This window comes from Dermacentor variabilis, unplaced genomic scaffold, assembly GCF_050947875.1.
Source record: "Dermacentor variabilis isolate Ectoservices unplaced genomic scaffold, ASM5094787v1 scaffold_16, whole genome shotgun sequence".
In the NCBI taxonomy this organism is placed as follows: Eukaryota; Metazoa; Arthropoda; class Arachnida; order Ixodida; family Ixodidae; genus Dermacentor; species Dermacentor variabilis.
In genome coordinates, this window is record NW_027460324.1 from 980,442 (window position 1) to 986,565 (window position 6,124).

A 6,124-nucleotide genomic window follows, 5' to 3' on the forward strand; every position below is an offset into this window, starting at 1 on the left:
CATTCTTGAGAAAGCTATATTTTTAGATAAGCTGTGTTTTTGCTACTGATGACAGGTTATGATGACCTGCTATGTACTAGTAGTGACAAAGTCTATTGAATATATATTGTAACGACGTGGGATCGACGAGTATGCGTAGCAGCACCGCCAAGAAACGCACTTTATCAGTCGTCCAAGGGAACAACAACAACGTCTTCTTCGTTTTCCCCCGCTTCACCTAAAAACCCGCGCTACTTCAGCGTCGTCCCCACTGGCGCATACACGCTGAATTATCGTTCTGCCAAATATAGTTGCGTCATTTGCTCCCCCTTTAGAAAAGATCATCGTCCCGATGATAGAGGCTTGGAAAGCAGCGGTAAAGAACTGCGCAGTCTTGGCAGTCCTCATAGTACGGCTTCATACGCAGCACGTGAACGACCTCGGGTAAATGCCGTCGGCGCTTTGAACAGTGCGAGCTGTCTGGAACGACTTCGTAGTTGACGTCACTGATGCGTCGGAGAACTATGTAGGGCCCGAAGTATTTACGTAGGAGCTTTTCAGAGAGCCCACGCTGTCGAATAGGTGTCCAGACCCACACTTTGTCGCCGATGTTGTATGCTACGGCTTTGTGCCGAAGATTGTAGCGTCTGGCGTCAATGTACTGCTGTTCGTGGATTCGCAGACGCGCAAGCTGCCTAGCTGCCTCTGCTCGGTGTGTCATCTCTTCAGCACCCGTCTCGTTGTCGTCAAATTCATGAGGGAGCATTGCGTCTAATGTAGTTGTAACCTCACGGCCGTATACGAGACTGAAGGGCGTCTTGCGAGTGGTCTCTTGACGAGCGGTATTGTACGCGAAGGTGACATAAGGTAAAACCTCGTCCCAGTTCCTATGCTCTACATCTACGTACATGCTTATCATATCAGCCAATGTCCTATTGAGTCGTTCTGTCAGTCCGTTCGTTTGAGGGTGATACGCTGTTGTCTTCCGGTGGGCGGTACCACTTAGACGTAGAACAATATCTAAAAACTGGGCCATGAACGCAGTACCTCTGTCCATGACGACTACTGCGGGAGCGCCATGCCTTAAAACGATGGATTCCAGAAAAAATCGTGCCGCTTCATCTGCTGTTGCCCGTTGCAGGGCACGTGTCTCGGCATATCTAGTGAGATAATCCGTGGCAACGATTATCCACCTATTACCAGTAGTAGACGTTGGGAAGGGGCCCAGAAAGTCCATGCCTACTTGTGCAAATGGTGTGGCCGGTACGTCTACAGGGTGCAGTAAGTCGGCTGGTTTGACGGATGGCGGTTTACGACGTTGGCAATCCAGACATGTCTGAACGTAACGTTTAACGACCGCAGTAAGTCTCGGCCAGTAGTAATTCTGCCGAATCCGTGCCAATGTGCGAGTGTAGCCCAAGTGCCCAGCAGTCGGCTCGTTGTGGCAGGCGTGTAAGATTTCACGTCGAAGCGGTGATGGAACAACAAGTAAGTAGTTGCTGCCGCTAGGCGAGAAGTTCTTGTAGAGGACGTTGCGACGCAAGCAGTATGATGCCACCCCTCTTGCAAAGAGCCTCGGCACGCGGTTGGTTCGTCCTTCGAGGTAATCAATAAGCGGCAGCAATTCAATGTCATCCCGTTGCTGGCGTGAAAGATCGGCAGTATCCACGAGTCCCAGAAAAACCGTGTCGTCATCGTCTTGTGCTGCCGCCTCAACAGGAGACCGAGAAAGGCAGTCGGCGTCTGCGTGCCGTTTTCCCGACTTGTATGTAACAACAAAGTCGAACTCTTGGAGTCGAAGACTCCAGCGTGCGAGCCGGCCGGAAGGATCTTTCAAATTAATGAGCCAGCAGAGGGAATGGTGGTCACTAACGACGGTGAAAGACCGACCATACAAATACGGACGAAATTTCAGAACTGCCCATACCATTGCGAGGCATTCTTTTTCAGTGGTGGAGTAGTTAGCTTCGGCTCGGGATAGTGTCCTACTGGCGTAAGCAATCACCTTTTCGCTGTCGCCCTGCCATTGTACTAGCACCGCCCCTAGACCGACATTACTAGCGTCTGTATGCAATATCGTCGGGGCTTCCTCATCGAAGTGTGCTAATACGGGAGGCGATTGCATGCGTTGCCGGAGCTCGTGGAATGCCCGCTGCTGGTCTTCGCCCCAAGTAAAAGGCATATCTTCTCGGGTGAGCTGTGTTAACGGCCATGCGATACGCGAGAAATTCGCAATAAATCGCCGGTAATATGCACAGAGTCCCAGAAAACGTCGCACGGCTTTTTTGTCTGATGGAATCGGGAAATTAGCGACGGCGGCAATTTTATCCGGATCAGGTCGGACTCCTTGGCTACTGACGACGTGACCGAGGAATTGGAGCTCATGAAAACCAAAATGGCACTTCTCAGGCTTCAAAGTAAGACCGGCAGAGCGTATCGCTTCAAAAACAGTTTTCAGCCTTCGTAAGTGTTCGTCGAACTTTGCGGAAAAGACAATCACGTCATCCAAGTACACCAGGCATGTTTGCCATTTGAGTCCGGAGAGCGCAGTGTCCATTAGACGCTGAAATGTTGCTGGCGCCGAACACAAACCGAAAGGAAGTACCTGAAATTCATAAAGTCCGTCAGGCGTCACAAAGGCTGTTTTCTCACGGTCTCTCTCATCCACTTCGATCTGCCAATAACCGCTTTTCAAGTCCATTGAGGAAAAGTAGCACGAGTTTCGCAACCTATCCAAGGAATCATCAATACGCGGCAGTGGATAAACGTCCTTCTTTGTGACCTGATTGAGCTTCCGATAGTCGATGCAGAAGCGCAGGCTACCGTCCTTCTTCTTCACTAAAACTACAGGTGATGCCCACGGACTATTAGATGGTCGAATAACGCCATCTTCTAGCATCGTCTTCACTTGTTTTTGTATTGCTTCGCGTTCCTTTGGGGCCACACGATAAGGGTTTTGTCGGATGGGTCTGGCGTCGACATCAGTAATGATGCGGTGTTTCGTAAGTGGCGTTTGACCAACTCTTGACGCAGAGGAGAAACAGCCCTGGTACTGCTTGATGAGCTCAAGCAGACGGTTCCGCTCAACGGCCGTTAACGTCGGATTAACGTCTACAATAGGTGCAGCTGTGTGGATTGTAGAGGCCGACTCCTGCGCTAAGTGGCAGTCTTGTATTTCTGTCACTTCATCGAAATAGGCGACAGCAGTGCCTCTAACGATGTGTCGGCGCTCCCTACTAAAATTTGTCAGCAAGAGTTCGGCGCTTCCGTCGATTACATTGATAAGTGCTCTGGCAATGGACACACCGCAATTCAGTGCTAGCGCACTGATGTGTTCAGCTACTCCAGTCCCACTTTGCAGGCTGTCACAGCGCACCTGTACGAGGGAGCAACTCCGCGGCAAAAGTATGACGTCGTCCGCGGCAATACGTAAGCGAGGTTGTTGTGGCTTCTCATGGGTGACATTATCCGAACTCGTGGCAAATGTGACGCTTCTGTCACGGAAGTTAATCACGGCGCCGTACTCCCGTAGGAAATCCATGCCCAGTATAAGTTCTTTACAACACTCAGTAAGGATGACGAGGGTGACGACGAAGGTTGAACCGGCGATTAAGAGTCGGGCCGTGCATTTCCCGACAGGTGTCATCAACTGACCTCCGGCGGTTCTTATGTTGGGCCCGTGCCATGGTGTCTTCACCTTCCTCAGTTTGTCAGCGACCTGTAAGCTAAGGATTGAAAAATGCGAGCCAGTGTCAACCAGAGCGGCTATTTCGTGGCCGTCAATGCAAACGATGAGCTCGGCGCTGACGATGTCAGTTACGTCTTTCGTACTTCTATTCGTCGTATTCGTCGTTGTGCTGGGCGTCTTTTTCGTCAATGTAGTCTTCACGTCGTCGTTCGTCGATAACGGGGGATGTGGAGCAGTTAGAGTATTGGCAACCTCACCCCCGGAGGTCGCTGCGGCTAGTTTCCCCGTCGAGGGCTAGGCGATCTGCCCCTAGTGACGTCGGCAAAGCTGCGACGAGTCGGCGAATTGTAGCGCGCCGGAGATGGAGAAGGAGAACGCGGTCGGGGCGTCATCGTATTTGGTGGCTGACTGTTCACAGGAGCGTCGTTGTAAGCGCGTCGACCGTCGTACGGAGAATAAGCATAGTTGGCAGGGAAGCTTGATTGTTGAGCGGCGCGATAGTTGTTCCATTTGCGGCAAACTCTATAGACGTGTCCAGCTTCACCACAATGGTAGCGCACTGGTCGACGGTCGACGGTGCGCCACAAATCGGTTTTCCGACGCTGGTAGTTCGGCGGTAACTCTCCATGGAGCCAAGGGGTGGCGTGCGCATGTCGAAAATACGGCGTTGTTTGTGCTGGCATGATCGGCGGGGTCGGTAGAGTCGACGAGGGTGACGATGTCGGCTCTAGTTGTGGCGTAGGTGGTGTTGTAGTTATGGGTGTCAACGGCGTTGAAGTTGCGTTGAGTGGCCGGCGAACAGCTTCCGCATAAGTGAGGCGCCGCGGAACGTTGCCACAGTCTGGCGCTGAAAAAGCTTGCCGGACTTCCTCCCGGACGACATCAGCAACAAAAGATAACGCTGGCGTCGGTTCCGTAGGCGCAACCACAAAGCCGAGCTGCCGAAGCTCTTCTCGCACCACTTCGCGGACAACTTCACGCAGAGACATGTCGTTACTCGCAGCCAGTACGGAAGTGTTCGCCGTCGAGTTGCCCATGTCATGCTGGCGGTATCGTTGATGCAGGGCCCGTTCAATGGCTGTAGCCTCTTTTGTGAACTGTGCCACTGTTGTCGGTGGGTTTCTCACAAGGCCGGCAAACAGTTGCTCCTTCACTCCTCGCAGGAGATATCGCAGCTTTCTTTCCTCTGGCATGTCTGGGTCTGCCCTACGGAAAAGACGGGCCATGTCTTCCGAGAACATAGCAACACTCTCATTGGGCTTTTGAACGCGGATTTCAAGGAGACGCTGCGCGTTTTCCCTCCTGTCGATGCTTGAAAAGGTATCCAGCAGCTGTGCGCGGAAGTCGTCCCACGTGGCAAAGCTCCTCTCCCGGTTTACGTACCACGTACGAGCATTGTCCTTCAAATAGAAATAGACACTCGAGAGTTTGTCCGCCGAGCTGGTCTTATGGTTATACTGGGCGACGCGCTCGAACTGGTCTAGCCAATCTTGGACGTCTTCAAAGGCATCACCATGAAAGCTCTCCGGGACCATAGGATTATGTAGTGTTACTTGCGATGGAGCTGCGGTGGCCATGTTATTTGTAGGAGGCAAACGATTTCTCGAAGTTTCTTGCAGGGGACTGGACTCGGGCGCTAAGCCTAGCAGGCGACGACTGAAGCGGTGGACCGGTGTTTCGATGCGCGATGGTGATTCCGGGCTCGCTCGTCGGCTCCGCGAAGGGGTGCCAATCATGAAGAATACCCAGCACCTCCACCAGTGTAACGACGTGGGATCGACGAGTATGCGTAGCAGCACCGCCAAGAAACGCACTTTATCAGTCGTCCAAGGGAACAACAACAACGTCTTCTACGTTTTCCCCCGCTTCACCTAAAAACCCGCGCTACTTCAGCGTCGTCCCCACTGGCGCATACCCACTGAATTATCGTTCTGCCAAATATAGTTGCGTCAATATCAAAGGTCCTTGTTCATAAACCTTCCAGGTTGCAGCCAAGCCGGCAGTTGGGCGAACAACGAGTTTATTGCGGTTGAGCAAGTTGCATATATAGAGAAGCAATCGTGACGTAACAGATCACGGGATTACGGGTGCTCGGTGATTGCAGATTCAGCCGTGCTACATCTTCCCTTTGCAGGGACACAAATTAATTATGCCTTTCAGTTGCGGGTATCGACAGGGCTTCTGGCGAGTCCTCGTGCTTCTGCGTGGCTCTTGAGAGGAGTGGTCTTCTCTGCAGCCTTCTTCGGGAGCCTTTGCTGCATTTTCTTCGCGATGGGTCGTTAAGTCCCGCAGGTGTTCTCTTGTGCGTCTGATTTCTCGACCATCTTCTGTTCTCAGGATCGCTGAACGGGGCGTGTTGGCTAGCCTCAAAAGAATAGTAGGCGACCAGGTTCGCTGGAAGGTGTCGTACGTAGTGACTGGCTGACCTGGAGAGAGTGGTGGTAGGTGCCTCGTTCC